The sequence below is a fragment of the Podarcis filfolensis genome, assembly GCF_964270895.1.
Source record: "Podarcis filfolensis genome assembly, chromosome: 7".
Taxonomy (NCBI): domain Eukaryota; kingdom Metazoa; phylum Chordata; class Lepidosauria; order Squamata; family Lacertidae; genus Podarcis; species Podarcis filfolensis.
This window is the reverse complement of record NC_139603.1, coordinates 56,883,302-56,903,963: the sequence shown is the minus strand read 5'-3', so window position 1 is coordinate 56,903,963 and position 20,662 is coordinate 56,883,302. Positions and strand designations below refer to the sequence as shown.

The following is a 20,662-nucleotide window of genomic DNA, read 5'->3' as shown; positions in this document are numbered from 1 at the left end:
TTGATTCATATAGAACCAGGCATGTCAGTTGCAGTTTTGCTCTGCTGTCATTCAAAATACAAACTTTGTTTGCTATGGCTTCCTCCTGTCTTCCCATCACCCTCAGATTTATGCTTCTTCTTCGCATTTCCATGCTTGCAAGGTTAAGAGATGTAATGATTTACTGTAATTAAATCTCTCTCTCTACTTGCTTTATCATGACACATCTTAACTATACATTTCCCCCTTTCCACTGTCTGCAAGATGATGGAAATGACAGAGAGGAAAGATATTGCTAGAGAGTTGCACAAATGCCTGAAGGCATATTAATCTCAAATTAATCTGGAAAACATTAAAATTAATCTCAACATCTAATGAAGCTCTCAGTCCTTGGGATAGAACACTGTAGGGAAGGTATTAGGTTTTTTTTTTGTTTAAACTGAAACAACTGCTGTTGGTTAAATAAAAGGCAAGCTTCTGAGTTTCATAAAATCTTTATCAGAGTACAAAGAGAATCAGGAAGTAATTTTAAACTATGCTTTTGTTGTTTGTTATATCTTTTAGTTCCTCTTCTTACAAAGTAAGTCAAAGTGACTTACATTAAAAGTTTAGATGCAGAATGAGGCTGATTAACATTGGGCATTGATTAACAAAGTCAAATTCTCTGTTGTGTGAATGGAAGTGAATCATTGGATGCAACCCAATATTTCTAACCCAGTGGCCTCCAGTCTCCCTCACCCTAGCATTCTTCCATCTCTGCATTTGGAATCATTTCCCCACTTATTAACATGGACACATTCTCTCTCTCATGTTCACTAAATTGTCAAAAGTTGCCTTTGTCAGTAGAGGGTACTAGCTGGATACTCCCAATTGAAATGATCTGTTCTTATTGCCAGAAGAATCTCATATAAGGAAGACTTTTCATGCAGACAAATATCTTCATCAATGCATTTTAGCAAATTTTATGTTCATGATTTCTCTAGATACTGAATCTGTGAACTTCGGTCTGAATGATAGCAATTTAGCTGAATCCATTCTTGCCTTGAACCTTCTGTAACAGGTTTTTTATTATTATTACAAAAACCTTACCAAAAGGTAGTGAAATAAATGGATATTAGGTATGAAACCCTATCACAGTTAGTTTCTCCTGTTTTCATATTACCATAGTCAGGTTTGCAAATGTACTTTTTTGTTATCTTATCCAGTTTATGAACTTGACCACAGAATAGTGGCCATTGGAATTATGAAATTAGTAGCTCACCTGGCAGAGCACAGGACTATAGGAGTGCTGGCCACTTAAATCCTTAGACAGCCAGTTCAAATTTGATTTGAAGGAAATATTTTTTTGAGGAAAGGCTGTAGCTCAGTGATAGAACACCAGCTTTGCATACAAAAGGTGCCAACATGGAATCCTTGGCATCACCAGGTAGGGCTGGGAAACACACCTATCTGAAACCTTGGAGAGCCACTGCCATTCAATGTAGCCAGTACTGAGCTAGATTGATCCAATGTATGACTCCATTTATGACAGCTTCCCATTTTCTGAATAGAATCAGACAGTTTGTGAATCACAGGTCCCAAATAGTTATGACGGCTGCAGTTGAACATAGAGTAAACTGTGTGCAAAGGGGTGCAATTTAATTCAGTATGCCTAATTCTGCACAATATTGTGGCCATTGTGTTTTCAAGATGGTGCAGAGTTCAGTGAAATGCCACATGAAACCCATTGCATAGGAGTGCACAAAGTATTTCCAAAACATTTACATAATTAAGGCAAGTTCACCTCCTCCCTTCCAGCAGAAATAAAGGCATCATGTATAAACAAGGTTCTGATAATTAATAAACAGCACATCACATTCTCTGGAACCATGCATCACTAGGGAATGATAATTATAATGATTCAGGTGACATAAGGTACTGAGTATGATAAACATTCTGGTGTACAAATTCATCAGTGAGGAAAAAACACATTTTATTGCTACATTTCTAATTGAGACTAGCCACTAAATCAAAGTGCATCCAGGTAGCAATTGTAGCAAGTCATTATTATATTTTGTGCCTCTAAGTGCAACTTGTTGAGATATTTTGGGATATTTATGTGCTCTTGCAAGTCAATCAAGCCTTTTGATTCCCACTGGAACTGGAAAAGTACACTTAGTGCTGTATCAACTGACTTCAGAACATTGATAAACATTGCTAATATGCCAGGAGGACCAGAGGAAAAAGAAAACAAGGCTCTGGAATCTTTCAGGAAATGAGATCTCAATAGAAACTTTGTTTACTCTTGCATAACAAGTTGAGTCTGAATCACAGAATCATATAATCATAGAATTGTAGAATTGGAAGGGACTCTGAGAGTAATCTAGTCCAACCCCCTGCAATGTAGGAATCCCAGCTACATCATACATGACAGTTGGTAATCCAACATCTGCTTACAAACCTCCAAGGAATGAGAAACCATCACCACTCGTGGGAGTCTGTTCTGCTGTCAAACAGCTCTTACTGTCAGAAAGTTCTTCCTGATGTCTAGTCAGAATCTTCTACCTTGAAACTTGAATCTACTGACTGAATCCACAGCCTCTGGAGCAGCCCTTTAGATATTTGAAGATGGCTATCAGAAGAAGAAGAAGAGTTTGGATTTGATATCCCGCCTTTCACTCCCTTTAAGGAGTCTCAAAGCGGCTAACATTCTCCTTTCCCTTCCTCCCCCACAACAAACACTCTGTGAGGTGAGTGGGGCTGAGAGACTTCAGAGAAGTGTGACTAGCCCCAGGTCACCCGGCAGCTGCATGTGGAGGAGTGGAGACGCGAACCTGGTTCCCCAGATTACGAGACTACCACTCTTAACCACTACACCACACTGGCTCTCTCTATCATATCTCCTCTCAGTCTCCTCTTTACCAGGCTAAACATACCCATTTCCCTCAACCATTCCAGTTAAGGCTTGGTTCCCAAACCCTTTACCATCTTGGCTGCCTTCCTCTGCATACATTCCAGCTTGTCAATATCATGGCACCCAGAACTGGACACAATACTGCATGTGTGGCCTGACCAAGGTAGAATAGAGCAGAACTATTACTTCCCTTGATTGAGACACTATACTTATTTTGATGTAGCCTAGAATACCCTTAGCTTTTTTGCTGCTGCATCACACTGTTGACTTATGTTAAGCCTGTGGTCTATTAATATCCCTAGATCCTTTCCCCATGTACTTCTGGCAAGCCAGGTGTTCCCCATCTTGTATTTGTGCAGCTGGTTCTTCCTGCCTAAGTGTAGAACCTTATATTTCCCCCTATTGGAATTAATTTTGTCAGTTTTGGCCCAGTTCTCTGATTGGCTAAGGTCATCTTGAATCTTGATTTGTCTTCAGAGGCATTGGCTACTCTTCCCTATTGGGTGTACAGTAATCTACAAATTTGATGAGCATCCCCTCAATACCTTCATCCAAGTTGTTTATAAAGATGTTGAACAACAATGGGCCCAAGACAGAACCCTGCAGTCCTCAACTTGTCACTTTTTCCCAGAGAGACGAGGAACCATTAATGAGTACTCTTTGGGTTCCATCAGTCAACCAGCTACAAATCCACCTAACATTTACCTCATTCAACCCACATTTTACAAGTTTCTTTGCAAGAATATCATAGTGACTTACTGAAATCAACAGTATAGGATCTTAGAACTGTAGAGTTGAAAGGGACCAAGAGAGTTATCTGGACTAGTCCAACCCCCCTACAATGCAGGGATCTTTTGCCCAATGTGGGGCCTGAGATTAAATCTCATGCTCCATTGACTGAACTATCTAAGCCTCAGAATCACTTCTCTTTGAAAAAACATCAGCAAAGGCTAGTTCTGGAAAGTGCTATGCCACAATTAAGCTCCAGACCCATCTTCAGGAGTCATATATGTTGTTGATGGAGTTCTCAGGAACCAGAGGGATGCAATATCATGGCAGTGCTTTTTAGCTTTCTTTGGGCTATTTGATAAAATCCTAGTCTTCACCCCATTTGGGTTTTCATTGTGTTCCAAGACAAAAAAGAATCTCTGCCCCTTGGCAGAAAATAGATGTTTTTGAACTCAGTGAGTCAAATATACCAATACTAATGATCACTTTTGAATGCTGTTGAGGAAATGTATTTAGCTTGCATTTTTGAGATCTTGGCATTACACTGCTAAAAACTGGGAAATCCTTTTGACTCACAAAAATATGCCATTACCATTGCTTCTGAGCTGGATGTTTCCCAGTTTTTTTCCAAGCACACACAGCTCTGTCCAGACTCATGTCTGCTTTTCCATATCACTGAAAACTAATATGGGCCAAGCAGTGATGTTCTGGCCTCCAGCCCTGTACTTTGTTACCAGAACACAGGGTCTGGCTCTGGTCTAAACAATCCCTTGATTAAGCTGAACTTAGTCATTCAACCAGAAAGAGGTAAAAGCCAAGGCTTTTTAACCTTTTCACTCATTTTAAAAAGGGGGAGGGCAGGCACTGTCCTGTTGCAGGGAGAAGTCTTGGAGCCCAACTGAAGGGCCAGCAGGATCATCAGGCATTAAGTGACCTCAAGAGTGATGCAACCAAGAAAGGCCTGAGCAACAGTCAGAAATGGATGCATGGTATAAAATAGGCAGGCTCTGAGGCCCACAGCAAGGAGCAAGGGTGCACAAGCATATTCAAAGGCAGACAGAGGTCACAACCCAAGTTGGCAATCAGAAAGAGGGAAGCAGGAACTAGGCAGACTTTTTCACACTAAAGACAAGTTGAAGAGCAAAGCGACCCTTTCACCCTTTGTGTTAGTTGTCTGAAGGCTTATGTAAGCTGGTACTACAACCTAGAGTTTGGGTTCCCAACACAACACTCATGGGTACCATGGAGTCCCCCTGATCTTCCCCATTTTTTTATTAATGAGTACAAATTACTCACTTTTGGCTTTTATGTCTTGATGGAGGTGTTGCCCTCTTTTTCTCAGCATCTTGTTTGCTTTGGGGTATGAGTATGTATTTTCCTAGATGGTAGTGGTGGTTGCTTTCTGAGCACTGCGAGTTTCTCTTTTGTGAGATGGATATTTTGAGGTGCCGACAGCAACTTCTTAGGTTTCCAAATGTGTCCTCAATGCCCCAAAAGGTTGGAGGCCCCTGACCTACATGGTGCCATGGAATTCAAGAGGTCATTCTACTAGAAAAAAAACAGAGCAATGATGGTGCAGGAGATACAGTATCTGATGTTAACTGCTGGGAGCCCCAGTTTGAGGTGTCTTTGCTGGGGCTTTACAGTGGCCCACCAATGCCTTTGATGTGGAAGTTCCTGGCACTCTTCCAATCAAACACAGCGAGTTAGAAACACATTGCCAAGAAAGAGGAAAATGGCAAAGGTCAAAAGGGGACACAGATTTGCCTAAAATTTGCATCTGCTCATATGTATAGATGTATATGTATAAATATGTATAGATGCATATTTAGACATAATTACTCTTATTCATATAGAAATAAAATACAGGATGGTTACGGCTCTGCAATGGGGATAAGACCAAATCCCATGGCAGAGAGAGGAACAGCCAAGTCTTATGGCCTGTACCTAGAGCAAACAATTGGGCAAATTTTGATAAACAGATGCCTTTTGTTTAAATGGCCTTTTGCTTGCTATATCTAAGCTACCAACCCCAGCCCAGGACTGGTGTAGAGAATGTAAGCATTTCTAAGTAAAACAAATATCTCAGCCTGTCTCTGCATTCCCTCAAAAAACAGCTATTCTGCACATGTCCTTGTATTCCAACAGCAGATTGTGTTGTGTATGCGGTCGAAGGGCTGACAGCAGAGCCAAGAGAACAAGCTTGGGTGCACATGCTTTCTGCTGTGGCTAACAGATAACCTGAGCCACAACAAAAGTGTCTTTCTTTGAACTGTTCTGCGAGGTATGTTGGAGCAAATTGCTTTCTGTTGTTATGCCGAAAAGTTCGCTCTCCCCTCCTCCCCGCTCCAACGACATCTTTCCCCCCTCCCCTTTCTTCATGACAGACTAAAGAACTCATTGGGGCTATAATGAAAGGCAGACCGCGCTCCCTGTCATGTCAAGAACGGTGCAGTCGGCAAAGTCGACATGATTTCATGGCTAATGATTCACTCGCTAATATCAATGTGGGCTGCAGTGAGGATAACCAAGTTGAGCTGTCTTAGATCAAATGATTCAATTAGGCCAGCTGTCCCTATTTGTCATGGCTCAACTCGCTTTCAAATTACCTTTCCAAAGTGCATACGTGCCTTAGCATAGAACTTAACAGCGCAACTGTTTTTAAAAAGTGGCTATTTAGGCACGGGTAGAAGAAAGTTGCCCTTTGTATTAGGCAGAGTTCCCTCCACCTGCTAATAAACACCAGCCACTAAACTAACCTTGCTTTAGAATGAGGTAGGAGTAACCCCAAACAATGTATCCTGCCAGTTTGGGAAATCCAAATGGTGTCGTGACGTGGCACCCTCAGCAATCTTCAGGGAGGGCAACTGCCAGCCTGGCTTTCTGAGCCTCCTGCTTGAAAGAAGCAAGCAGCAGAGTCTTGTGGGCACCAGCAAGAGTCTGGCTGGTGCAAGTGACAAGCTGGTGAGATCACTCGCTGGCAGGAGGTGGGTTTTCCTTTGCTGGAGGTAAATGGAAGGCAGCTTTGGAGAGTCTCTATCTGAGGGAGGACCCTTATGTTAAGCCCTCTCCCTAGCTAAGACTACTGAGAGTGGGGGGACACAGGACTATTGCTCTACCAAACTCAGAGCCAGCAGGGGTTCCACAGTTTAACCTTTACTTTTTAAAAAAGGAACCTTTGTAGAACAAAAGTTATTGAACAAAATGTGTAGGCATCATTCAAAACAACTGCTTTTAGCCAATAGTCAATAAGCAAAGTCAAAGCTGTGATTGACTTCGGGCAAGTGTTACACAGAACATTTGAGTAATACAAGTCCAAGGAAAGGTCCCTAAAACTGCTTTAGAATGACCTAGGAATTCCCTTCTCTATTTTTAGAAGGAATTTCCTGGGTCAGCCTGAAGCCGTTTCATGGCTTATTCCATGAAACTCTCACAAGATCTCACTGGAAAAAGGCCACCTCTGCTTCATGGCCTCCTCCATGAATTTGTCTAATCCCATTTTAAAACTGTCTAAGCTGGGGCTTTCCTTCACCTAGCGATGAGAGACAGATGCTCCCAAAATTGGCTTCATTGACTGATTAGCCATACCCCTGTCTTTGTGTTCCTAGTGGCACATAAACTGGGCAACCATAGATAAACCATGATATCTTGAAACCATATTCACCTATAACACAGGGACAATAATGCTGGCCTAGCTAGCATTACTGAGCTTGTATATGTGAAATGCACTTAGAAATTAAAGCAAATGCTAAATAACTGTTAAGTATTATCCTGCCATATTTCACAATATGTGAGCATAGCTTGCTAGTAAAGATGCAGTGGCCCAGGGAATAGATGGCTGGCCTTGGAAGTTGGTGCTTGTTCCTTATAAAGGTGCTAGGGAGATTATGAATAATATCATACATATAGTTTCTGTTTGGCACAGGAATTCTGTGATTGCAATGCCAAGCAAAGCTTAACTATTGTTCTTTGACAGGGTGGCAGGTAGAGGAATTATTTTCTCATTCCGCTACAGAACAGTCAGGATTGGTTAACGTTATTTTCAATTAATAAATGTTGATCTGCAGAATGTTTAGAATTGGTTGGTGGTAGACTAACAGAAAATGCTGGCATGGGGTGAGTGGAGGGTAGAAGGTACATCAGGATCTACTAGAAAATCCCTGGGTGATCTGCAGTAGATCAGAAAGGGTTTTTGACTCCCAGTTGTTTGAACAACAGTAACAATTAAAGTGATTTATTCCTCATTTTATTATCCTGTTAGAATCCCTGATCTGTAATTCAGATATCAATTTGTACATGCTTATACAAGTGTATAGCTCAGTGGGTGGAGCTCATTGTACCTGGCCTACACCTGGTATTTCGGGCAAGTATTAATCCGGGACCTGTGTGTTCTAGTACATTTGACTACTATTAGATTCTTCTTGGGCTGAGACTAGAATCCCCCAGTGACTGTATTTTTCAAGAATTGTAGCTATGCTAAAAGGCAGAGAGCTAGCTTCAAATGACTATTGCTGTCCAGACCAACAATACGACTAAACTATAGGTTACCCTAGCATATGGTGCCATAGAAAAAGGAAACTTTGAAGCTAGTTAAAAAAAGGAAAAAAAGGAAAATGCAATGCATTAGGGCATGAGAAACATCTGCTGTGTGCCCTGATACTATTATGTCCCACATTTCTTTACTCACTACCAGTGATAGCCAATGATATGGAGAGAATCTTAAGAAACACAGAATTTCATGAAATATGGACCCAGGTAAGTTATACTAAACATTGCAGTAGATGAAGAGAAAGCTAGACAGGCAATTCCTGTTTTCTATGACAGTTTCATGTTTAGGGGTAACATCTAGTTTGCTCCTTGGTTCTATCAAAACCCAAGTTAGGCACAGTATCAATAGTGGAACAGAGCTGTTGTCCCTTCCAGGCAAAGGACGGCTAATCAAAGCATCAAGACTGAGCAGAAACTTATTAACAGACAAAAGAAGATGCAGAATTATCTTTTGCATATAAAATGAATTCTGTTTGTGCAATGTAAGAATACATACACAATGACATTAGACCAGAAAGGAACCTTTTTTGTAATATCAGATGCTCATTTGTTGATTTGAAGAAAAATAAAATAAAACAAGCATTAGGTCTGCCAGACATATATTGACTTACAATGCATTTTGGATTTTTTCCTTGATCCAGTTTCATATGAAGAAGCAACTGAAAATGAATCTCTGTCAGATGGAGGCTCTGTGGGTGATTGGTACAGTAACCTGCTGTTGATGAGGTTGCACTCCCCTTGTAGGAGCAGGTAGGTGGTCTGGGAAAACTCTTGAAGTACTCAAATAGCTGCAGTACTTTTGACCAGCTAAGTGCTATGACCAGGGGTTGGCAACCTAAGGCCCATGGGCCACAAGTGGCCCACAGGGGTTGTTTAACCGGCCCACGAGCTGCCCCCAAACCGAGCCGCCCGCTTGGCGAGTCCCCACGTGCTGCGCTAAACCGGCACACTTCTGTGCTTGCTTCTGTGGCGCCGGAAATTGCATGCGCAGATGCCAGACATTGCGTCTGTGCAGACACAGATGCCGGAAATCACGGGTGCGCGTGCTCACACACGTGCACGGCCCAGCCCACGGAGGGATCTCTGCTGGAGTGAACCGGCCCAGGGGAGGTAAACCTTGCCGACCCCTGGCTATGACCATTCCACAGCAGGGATATCCATGCCCTGGGAACTTTCTTGATTTGAATACTGCAATGTTCTCTGCAGGAGGCTGCCCTTGAGGACAACATGAAGCTGTAGCCAGTGCAGACTGAGGCACATTGACTCGTAAAATTATCTATTGTTTGCTTTCATCTCATTTTTTAAATTTTGCTTCATCTTCTCATGGTTGGTATTTAAGGGGCAGATACATAAAGCTGATTTAGTTTGGTCCAAAAATCTGCATTGCTCAGTGAGACAACTTCCCCCTCTTTGGACCACAGACCTCTATGTTGCCTTAGAAACTCCCTTCAGTTTCAAAGAAGTTTGCCATTTGGTATGAGGAGCTGTGGTTTAAGAAGAGACCCCTTTGAACACATGGAACAAGTTACACAGTTCTTTGGGTCCAGGCCAAAGTCTGGATTCTGATGCTTTTTTACTCTAGTGCTATAATGTTCTTGCTGTCTTAACCAAATGTAGCCCTCTGCAAACATTTCCTTTCCTCCGTCCCCTAGGAAGCATCAACTCCCTCCCTGCATATCGAAACTTGAAAGCCTTGTGGATAGCTTAGCATCTGTACAACAAAGGCTTGCAAAGTGCTAATGGTGTGTGTTATGCTGTATAAATCTTTGCCTGCAAATGCTGTACAAAGCAGAAGTGAAAAGTGTAAAAACAGCAAAAATATGAAAACTGTAAAGATATTTAATGTGCAAAAAGAACCAACGAATGTGTGCCAGCTCAGCCAGTTGCCTGAGGGGAAATCTCTTGATGGGGTGGCGATTCAGCTGTCAAGGTGCCTGAGTGGACTTGTGGTCATCATAATGATTGGCTATGGACTGAATTCTTTCCCCACTACAAGAAGGCAATAAACAGAAAAGGTCAAATTTATTCAAATGAATCGACACACATTTTGGTAGAAATGCAGGCAGGCTCGTTAACCCGATTCACATCTTTTGTGTCAGGTTTCTAACATACCATACATCTGGAAAAATGCAATGATTTGTAAAAGACATAATGTGCTGTTTCTCCAGAGAGTTTGTTTGCAGTCTGTGATAAAAATGATGCACTTTTTAATAGAGATGGACTCTTAGAATTTGAAAGAGTCCTGGTCTATGGAGAAAAACAATAACAGGATAAGCTGAGTTAACAGGATAAGCACAATGCATTTTCAGACTGGAAATTGATAATCTCTTGCTTCTCTGCCTAGATTATTGGTGAGATCATAAAGGATGCTCTACAAATGATCTATTCCATTTAAAAAGGAATTGTGTTGAAGGTGCTGTCTGCCTGCAGCATCAATTCTTTTCTTTTAGCAAGTGCAGGTGGTGTTCTCTTTTTGAAACCAACTGTGTTGCCATCCCCTTTTATAAACTGTCAGCAGGCAAATGAAATAAATTAAAAAGCATCTCTCTCTCTCTCTCTCTCTCTCTCTCTCTCTCTCTCTCTCTTCGTTTGTGCTCATAAGGTGGGGACAAATGTGTTTGGTGGGTGGTCATCAGCAAGTTTCAAATAACATTGTTTAGGAACTGAACAACACTTGCAAACAGAATCCTGGGCTGGTACATTTGTGTCTCAATATGCTTGGCTTTTTTTTTTTTAAAAAAGAAGACAGCTTTGTCTTTTAAAGGGGGGTGGGTGGGTAAGCAACCGCTCCACATCAAAATCTGAGGATTTTGGAGGCCCCTGCTGTTGGGGGCCTTAGACCATTCATTTAATCACTAAATTAACTCTTGAGATGTCAGAATTCAGGATTAAGATAATGCTGTAGTTTCACAGCAATGAGTGTTGTAGCACTAAGGAGTTACAGGAAAATTATATAAATTCTTGTGTAGGACATCACCAAATGCAATGAACATGTGAAACAGAAAAAAACAGAGTAAAGATTATATCTGTCAGCTGTGCTACCATATGTTGATCTGGCGGAAGTGCAATGCAATGGTGACAATTTCTGCTTTATTGAATTAAGATCTGCTTTGATTCCCATTGTCTTAGAACAGCCACCCTTTTTGCTATCCCCATCAATGTTCACCTTTAAGCAAGTGCCCACATGGCCAAATATTAGCTTACCCTGGACAGTAATGCAAGATCTCATCTCATTAGTGGTAGGCATCATTTTTAAACTTCCTTCCCATTAGAATCAATGGGACTTACTTCTGGGAAAACCTGTTTAGGATTGTGACATTTTGTTTTGATAAAGTAACACTAGCCATGATCTGAATAGCTACGGTTAATTTCAGGAGGCTAGTTCAAAGGAAAAGGTTATGGCAGAGAGAGAAGTAGCTTTACTATTCCTACATAATAGGTAGGGAAATATGGTATTGGTTTCTGTGTTTGAAGAACATCTAGACAAGGTTAAGTATTAACAAGCCTTCTTGTTCTTCTTTCCTGTGCTAATACCCTTTCTGTGGAATTTGCACCCTCAGTAAACATGGCTAGCAGCAATCCCAAAAATAATTTCATAAAAAACTCCACTTCCTCTATAGCTGGTATTTAATTTGCACCTAAGCCAATTTAACAGGGTATACTAAGGGAGAATACGTTTGAGAGGTCATGGTGGCGGCTACTACCATTTGCTAATATTGAAGGATGTCACAGCAGGACTGAAGGAATGCAGATAGAACTTTAAAGAGACCTGTTTTGGAGACAGTAGAGGTGTATGGAGGCTTGATTTTGCTGTGCAGATATTTGGAGTAGTTAATTCATTTTATTTATTTCATAAAATTTCTATTCTGCTTGATTGTAAGCACCAACCCCCCCCCCTCAAAGTTAATAATGCCTCTTCTCACTTCCTGGCATTTTTACTCTTCATTTGGTCAAATTCTGCCAGGCAGTTGTTGCTGTCTTGTTTGGTATTTATGTTTGGTTGTTCCTGTGTTATTCCCCAAAAAGTCAAATGAAGAAATAATTTTTAAAAATCCACAAACTCACAATGTGATTGCCAAGCATGCCATCAACATCTCATGTAGTTAGGCGCTGAGAGTATGCAAAGGCAGTGTGAGCCTTCCTCAGCACTGCTCATTTTACTTGCTGCTTTTGCGATGTATCTGTGGATCAATTAAAACAGATCATCTCATTGTGGCAGAGGGCATAATACTAATAGAACTGTATAATCCCAGGATTTCCTGTCACATTCATTTTCTGTTCTAAAATTTACTTATTTTACTGCCACAGCACACTGAAAAGAGGCTTTAATTGGAATCTCCATAATGAGCTTAGATCTTTGACTAATTACTTTTTCCTGAATCTGAGCCATCTAATTTGGGATAAAATTCCTGCTAAATAGTTGGGGACATTATTAATAGCTATTTCTCAGGTAGCTTCATTGGTGCCTTACTGAGCTAATTAAATTCATTACCAAACTGAAATCATCTTTCAAAATTAAGTGTGTGGGGGGCACAATCCAGTAAAAGTTAGCCACAACTTAGTCCCATTGACATTAATGAAGCTAAAGGACACAGTTAAAGCCCATGAATTTCAATGGGATTCAAGTTGTGATCCTGTCTCTCTTTACTTGGAAGTAAGTCCCACTGAATTTAGGCTGTTATCCAATTTGAGCGCTCACAGGCCAGTGTTTTCTAATTGGCAGTGTTTATACTACATTTTATAAGATTTGCTTTAAGAGAGTCTTAAACCTCTTTTGTTGACCACCAGCATTACGCTTTCCATTTTTAAGTTTGGAATAGAGTAGTTGCATTGGAAGATGATCATCAGGCATCTGTGCAACATGACCAGTTCAATTAAGCTGATGTTGAAGAATCAGTGCTTCAACACTTTGCTTCTTCCAGGACACTGGCATTAGTTCACCAGTCTTCCCAAATGATATGTAAACTTTTTCAGAGACACCAATACAGTAAGGTTGGTAGTACAATAGCTTTGTAAACAAGCATTTTGGTTTCCCTGCAAACATGCTGCATTTAAATCGGGAAAAAGCTGCACCTGCAGAGCTCAGGCAATGCTGAATTTTAGCATCAATGTCCTTGTGGAAAGATAACTAACTGCCCAGGTAGGAGAAGTGATCAACACTTTCCAATGTTACATCATTGAGTTGGATTTGTGGTGCTGCAGAGGGGTTGTTTTGTGCTTGTTGGTGCAGCACTTTGGTTTTTGGGATGTTGAACAATAGACCAAGCTTTTCGTAAACTTCTGTGAATATATTTAGGATGGTTTGGAGGTCATCCTCTGAGTGTTCACACAGTACGTTGTCATCAGCATACTGAAGCTCTATGACGGAAGTTATGGTAACCTTACTCTTTGCTTTCAGCCTACTCAGATTAAAGAGCTTTCCATCTGTTCAATACCACCTCAAGTTCCTCAAAGGAAAAGATGGTGTATAAATGTGATAAATAAAACAAATGAATGTAATGTGATGACTAGCATGTGTGAAACAGCTATCACAGATTGCATGAACTTCACATCACCTCAGACAATGAGATTTCTTCATGATACATTTTTGACTGAAGTTTTTTGAGTAAAGTCAGTTGGATTCATACCTGTATGCACATCTCTCAATCTCATGCTATATCTCCTCCTACTGACACCACTTAGAGTGGCACTGATAGCTTCCCTTATGCATGCCAGTGTTAATTATTCCTCTATTGAGCTACCTGGCAGATTTTTATTTTTAAAAATATTGGATATGTTTTATATGCCTTTCAGTTGTCAGAATTCAAACTGATATTTGAGTTGACAGGTATTAAATTTCATGGGCAGGTAGCATTTGACTAATATGAACAAGAATAAATTGTGTGCCATCGTGGTATAATCAAATATTTTTACTCATGGCTGGTATAGGATGAGCCTCTCATGATAGGGCTAATGTGGGAACTTTCAGAATCAAAATTATTGCATTCTGATGCATTCAATATTAAAACATCCCATATTATTAACAATCTTCATATTATTCTGGAAAAGCAGTGTGGTGTTATTTCACATTTTATTCCACAATCAGGTCTTTTATCTTTTCCTATTTTTTGCCGTTTCAGATTTCCACCTACTTCCCATTCTTTATTGTTGTTTATACCAATTATCCTTTATTGTCTATTACTGTATGCTGAAGCCTAGTCTTCTTTTTGGTGCTCACTCATAGCTGAGTAAGATTGTCTTTCATGAACACGATCTTAACAATGAGCCCATAAGTGACTGTGGAGGCCAATTCTGGATCCACATGTCCTTCCACAGTGGGGGCATAGGTTTCCGGGCAGGAGTTGATCATGGTGAGGGTTGCCAAACATGCCTTCCTCTTAGCTCATTTCTCCCTTATGTCCTGAGTTCAAGCATCTTCAAAGTCCATGGCACCTTTGGTAAAGGCTGTTCTCCAGTGTCTAGTGCCAATCCAATCGATATGTGTGCAAAAATGAAATGAAAAATGACAAAATTGCAGGGCTTTGCAATGGATTCAGCCAAAGCCAAATTGATTTGGATTGATTCTGGGGGATCCAGGCTTCTCCTGAGTTGCTGCAGATCAGGTTAGGCTGCCCTGAGTAACCTGGAGCTGTCAGAGAATAGGGGGTTGGGCAGGAAGGAGAGGCAGGCATTGGGTAGGAAGAAGGAAAAGCAGCAAAGAGGCCTAGAAAAGCAGGAGGGACCTACCAGGCCAGCTGCATCTTCCTGGGAGAAGGTAGGGATGAGACACTGCATGCCTTTGGATGTGGGGTATAGAGTTGGGGAGGGCTGTGCAACACCCTACTAAGTTGGGTATCTGGAACCTCAGGCCTGGGGGCCACATGGAGACCTCTAAGCCTCTCTCTCTGGCCCTTGAAACTCTCCCCAGGCCACTTCCCCTCCCAAGCCACACCCTCCTTGAGTGCTTTTCCCTGCCTGGAATGTGTCTGGAACTCTTATGCAGCTTCTTGCTTGCCTAGTTGGAGGACAGAGAGGAGTGTATGAGTATGTGTAGCCAACCACACGAAGGTAAAATTCACAGTTGTTTTGCCCAGTTTTGCCCCTGGCCCTGCCCACCACTTTCATGTGGCCCCTGAAAGGTTGCACAGATGGCAATGTGGCAGTTTCCCACCCCCAAAGCCAGATCTCTTTCTCTCTGAGATGGCACATCCATTCAGAAACAGTCCAAAAAGAACTTTTGCAATTAGAAATTAAGGGAAGGGAAGGACAAAAGCACTAGTCTGAACCCAGCTTCTTGATAGCTAATGCTGTATATTAGACAATACAAACTATTGTTTCTCATTTGCATCAGCAAACAAAGCCCCTGCTGCTAAGTATCATTAAGAGGAAAGCTCCCACTGTGTGAAACAATAATCATATTCATATTGATGGGCAAGATACACTGAAACAAACAAAAAAAAGCTTTGTGAAATCTTAATTGAATTGTTCCTGTAACTGACAGTGTTCTTTAATATTTTGTTCACTTGGAATGGGCCTGAATCATTTGAGGATAACAGTAAAAGGGTACCTGCGAACATGTGCAGAAAACCCAACTTTCATCAGATGTGCTGCTATGATTGACACACATAAGAGAATGTTATGTGCCACACGGCAGGTCTAAAACTGAAGGTTTGATTTACAAGTTTAATGCATTCTAATCTTATGCTATTGTAACTGAGAATATGAATATGTGTATCTACTTCTGCAGTTGCCATATTGGCTATCTAGAATGTTTTATTAATGTATGGAGGTGTTTTTATCATGCTGGTCTATGACTGGAATAAAGATTTGAATTGGAGGTCAGATGTGATGTTAGGCTTGATATGAACTACAAGCAGAAGAAGCACAAGGAATCTGGGCTTCATGGAGCTTTGGCTGTGTGAAAACCTCTCTAACCAATGATCAGTTGATAGAGGGAGCCACTCTGAAGTCTTTGCACAGAGGGGAATGCTAATAAAGATGGAGCAATTCCCCATCTGCAGAGAAAGCCCTTTGTATTCAAAGTGCTTCTCCAAATGCTTTGTATGCCAACTGCTTCCTTTGGAAAGGAAAAAAAATGCTCCTTTTCCCTAAGCTTTCCAAGTCCCTAGTGCAATAATTTCCAAGGGCTTGCAAAGCCCCTTTGCTTCTAAAGCCCTGACAATCAGCTGATTTGGGTATAACTGGGAAACACGGGGGGGGGGGCGCTTTGGCGGCATTGGTGATTGGTGGGGCTTTCAAATCCCTTTCTCCCAAGCCTTGCTTTTACCTGCCTCTCATGTGATGTCATACATAACAGCAGGTACAGGACAGTTGGGTGTGGTATAGTTAAAATGGCCTCCTGGGCCAAATGAGGATGTCTGGCATGCAATATTAGGCTCACAGACCAGGGATTCCCTGAGGTGTAAAATTTGGAAGACATCATGGTATTTAAGTTAATTGAAGCTAACCTATTCCTTTGTCCTCACTGGGATTTAAGCATCATCCCCTTCTTTAGATGGTGATTTCTGCTGGGTTTTGAGATTTCTGATGCCTGTTTCAGATATACAATATTTATTATTTATGTATTTATTAGATTTTTATATGTAATAGAATAAAAGATAGTAGCATTCCTTGATATTGCAGTCATTGGCTGATGAACATGCAGAGGCCAACTCACCATTTGTTCTTCGTCCCTTGATGAGCATGATAATGAAGAATATTTGTTTTTCAATGTCTGTGTCCAAAACACTTCTCTTTGCCAGTCTTCCTCGGAATGGCAACATTTCATAGACCAATCCTGCATATCCAACACACAACAAATTCCAACCAAATGAACAAATGTGGTGAGTGACTCACTGACCAATTACATTGGTGTAGTCTCAAGGGATATAATGAGTCTACACTAGTAAATGACCAGTGAATCACCTGAATAATGTTCCTTTTGTTGGCATGATTAAAAATCTATTACCTACTATGGTATTAATCACTGTCATTTCAGAACTGCACATCATTAACTTCAACTTTGGGTTATTACCTACTTTATAATGAAGGTAACATTTTTGTTATATATTTGTGTAATGCTTAGCACAACTGAGGAATTTATCCTTCCATTGAAGTCTGAAAGCATTAGCAGAATAAATACAGATTAACATCTATCTTTTCATTGAGATACTCCAATGCAACAAAATAATTTTTACATTTATATACACAATAAGTAATCTTGTGACTTTCTTAGACTCTCAAGCTTCAGTTTTTTTAAAAACAGAAAAAGAAATTGTTTACGCTAACCCATTTTCCTATGAACATATCCATATGAACATATTGCGGAAGATGGGATCACATCCATTGGCTTCATCCTTGGTTTGGGACCAAGTAACTAACACCTACCTATTCCATCCTTTTCCAAAATGCTATCCTTCAGATGTCTTTGACTACAATTTCCATCAGTCACAGCCAGCATTGTCAATGGTCAAGGATGATGGGGATTCAAAACAACACCTGAAAGACATTGAGACAAGAAAAACTGACCTCTGCACAGTCCCCCCCCGTATGTGCTTTTATTTAATGTTTTAAATAAATGTATATAAATGTAATTTTGCTTACACCACATAATGAAGGAGAAATATGATTTAATTAATTGATTTAATTAATTATTTCCCACCACCTTCACATATTGCACAGATCAGAGATTCCCATGAAGTGTTTTCTGACTCCTGCAGACCACACACATAGGATAATAGAATCATAGAATTGTAGAGTTGGAAGGGACCCCACAGGTATAGCTAAGTTGGTTAGAGCATGGTGCTGATTATGCCAAGGTTGCAGGTTTGATGCCAGTATTGGGCAGCTGCATATATAGGTTGGACCAGATGATTCTCAGGCTCCCTTCCAACTCTATGGTTCTATGGATTTTATGAACCCCATGCAATTCAGGAATCTCAACAAAGAATCATAGAATTGTATTACTATTATTATTATTATTATTATTATTATTATTATTATTATTAATGTTACGGGTATATAATATTCATATAGTTTAAGCTTTACTTCATGTGTATTTATTTTTACTCCACTGACATTCTTACAGGTCCTGATTTTAATTGCAAGTGGATTTATTCCCAATGCAAACGATAGTGGAGATGAAGGACAACCTTGACTTGTACCTTTATATGAATTAAGGAGATTTGAAGTTATCCCATTGATACATATATTTGCTTTTGTGCTAAACACATTACCTGCACCTGTGTTTTAAATCTTTTCCCCAAAATAGTAAGCTTTAACATCTCAACCAAAAATGGCCATTCAATATTGTCAAAAGCTTTTGCTGTGTCCATAACACCACCACCACCACCACAGGGTATTGCTTGCTTATAGAAATGTGATCTACAATATGTACAATCTTCTGTAAAGGTAAAGGGACCCCTGACCATTAGGTCCAGTCGTGGATGACTCTGGGGTTGCAGCGCTCATCTTGCTTTACTGGCCGAGGGAGCCGACGTACAGCTTCCGGGTCATGTGGCCAGCATGACTAAGCCGCTTCTGGCGAACCAGAGCAGTGCATGGAAACACCGTTTACCTTCCCGCCAGAGTGGTACCTATTTATCTATTTGCATTTTGATGTGCTTTCGAACTGCTAGGTTGGCAGGAGCAGGGACCGAGCAACGGGAGCTCACCCTGTCACGGGGATGCGAACCGCCAGCCTTCTGATCGGCAAGCCCTAGGCTCTGTGGTTTAACCCACAGTGCTATCCGCATCCCTACAATCTTCTGTATGCTGTCTTTTATTTTCCTCTGCCTAATAAACACTGACCAGTCTGTATTTATATCTTTGCTAATAAAATAATAATAATTCTAGATTAGTAGGTATTAAAATACTGATCAAGAGAACAAAATACAATAAAGTACACTAAAAATGTGAGTATACAGTTGTACCTTGGTTTTCGAACAGCCTTGTTCTCGAATGTTTTGTCTCCCGAACAACTGAAACCCGGAAGTGAGTGTTCCGGTTTTTGAACATTCTCTTGGAAGCTGAATGTCTGATGGGGCTTCCGCAGTTCTTCCTTTTTCCAATCTTAAATTTTATACTTAGTAAATTAATTAATGTGGAGGTATGATATGCCTCTATGACTGCTCACATGTTATTTTAACTGTGCCCTGATCACTTTGGCCCATGCTACATATACTAGAGAGAATGCAAGAAAATAAGTTGTCTACCTTTCTAGGCAGGAGGCTTTTAGCCTTGAGAATCTGCTCCTATCTCAAGGGCAGAGGAAAAGAATGAGGTGGTGGCAGTGGTACCTAATGGAAGAAGATGTGAGCTACTTCTGTTCCCAAGCTTGGAGTGAGTGAGCTCTTGGGCTGTTTGTCATGCTCTACATTAGCCTTTCCCAACCCAACATTTTGGAGAGCTGAGGAGTGGACTTCAACTCCCATCAGACCAACCAGCAATGGTCAGGGATTATGGAAGTTGTCATCCAAAATACCTGGAGAGAACTTCATTGGGGAAAGTTGCCATACTCTGACTGTCAGCAGCTCTCAAAGGTCTTGGCAGTTGAAGATTACTTCAACACTAGTGATGGGACATTGTCCTCCACTGGACCTGAAGACAGCAGACTAGCTTAAGCATGTATATGCCAGACATACACAGTTTTGACCTGCAAGCCCTCACCACTACTTCCACCTTCCAACATCTGCTGTCTGAAGCAGCTGCCTCCTTCTGTCTAGGGGCTGGCCCTAACACCCACCTTTGCATTTTCTTACTACATTTACTCAGCTTGTCTGAGGTGCATGAAACAAACCTGTTGGAAGTAAACAATTCATTCATGTCATGGTTGTTCTTATACATCTTCCAAAATGACTCACTTTATTTGGCCCTGTATTCTGTTGTTTATTCACATGTTTTGTGATGGTTTCATTTACTGACAATTCCTTGATGGAACAATGTTCCGTTAAGCCTGCAAATACTCACATTTCTTTGCAAAATCAAGTCCATTTCTCAGAATAACATTGTTCTGACTTTTCTGTCTTGTTATGACACAAATAATTAAGTCTAAATTTGCATGATCTCAGTCCACTTTAATGCCTTGTTTCACTGCCAGCAATAATCTCACCCTGATTACAGTCTTTTGGTTGCAAAGAAGTAGTGTGCTGTGAGCTTGATTAAGATCTCAAGTTCATGTTTACACATTCTTTTCTCTTTGCTTTAATAGCAGAAACAATGTGTGATAAGAACTGGGCTATTGTCAAATGTAGAAATAAGTTAAGAATGATGAAGACACTGTGGGTTGAAATTCTTTTATGGCAACTTCACTGGCACAAAGTATTACTGGGTGTTAACTAAACATGTGCTTCGTGAAGTGTGAGAACTAGAATGGAGGCAGCCTTTGGTGCTATGCTACTGCAGCCCACACTGAAGATTGCAGGGATATTGATTAATACAGATTTTGTATTCAACTTTCCACACTGCAGCCTGGAATGTTCAGTGGAATGAATTCTGTTATGCTCTGCCAAGGCTTTCAGTCCACAGAAAGCCCCT

At 40.8% G+C, this 20,662-nt stretch overlaps 2 long non-coding RNA genes across 3 annotated transcripts in view; one reads left to right on the top strand and one right to left on the bottom strand.

Annotated features, from left to right (window-relative positions):
• The first annotated feature begins 5,773 nt into the window (after window positions 1-5,773).
• Window positions 5,774-20,662, top strand: part of LOC310766870 — a 28,974-nt gene continuing 14,085 nt past the window's right edge. The window contains exons 1-3 of one of the 2 annotated variants that reach the window (XR_014550483.1): window positions 5,774-5,885; window positions 8,791-8,899; window positions 9,802-10,174. This is a non-coding gene — a long non-coding RNA (uncharacterized lncRNA). Of the gene's footprint in view, window positions 5,886-8,790; window positions 8,900-9,801; window positions 10,175-20,662 lie in introns of those variants that run through there. The other variant, XR_014550482.1, reaches the window with a different exon arrangement.
• On the bottom strand, window positions 16,806-19,102 carry LOC310766903. The gene is made up of 3 exons (XR_014550515.1): window positions 19,060-19,102; window positions 17,516-17,626; window positions 16,806-16,925 (listed from the first exon to the last, which is right to left on the bottom strand). It is a non-coding gene; the product is annotated as an uncharacterized lncRNA (long non-coding RNA).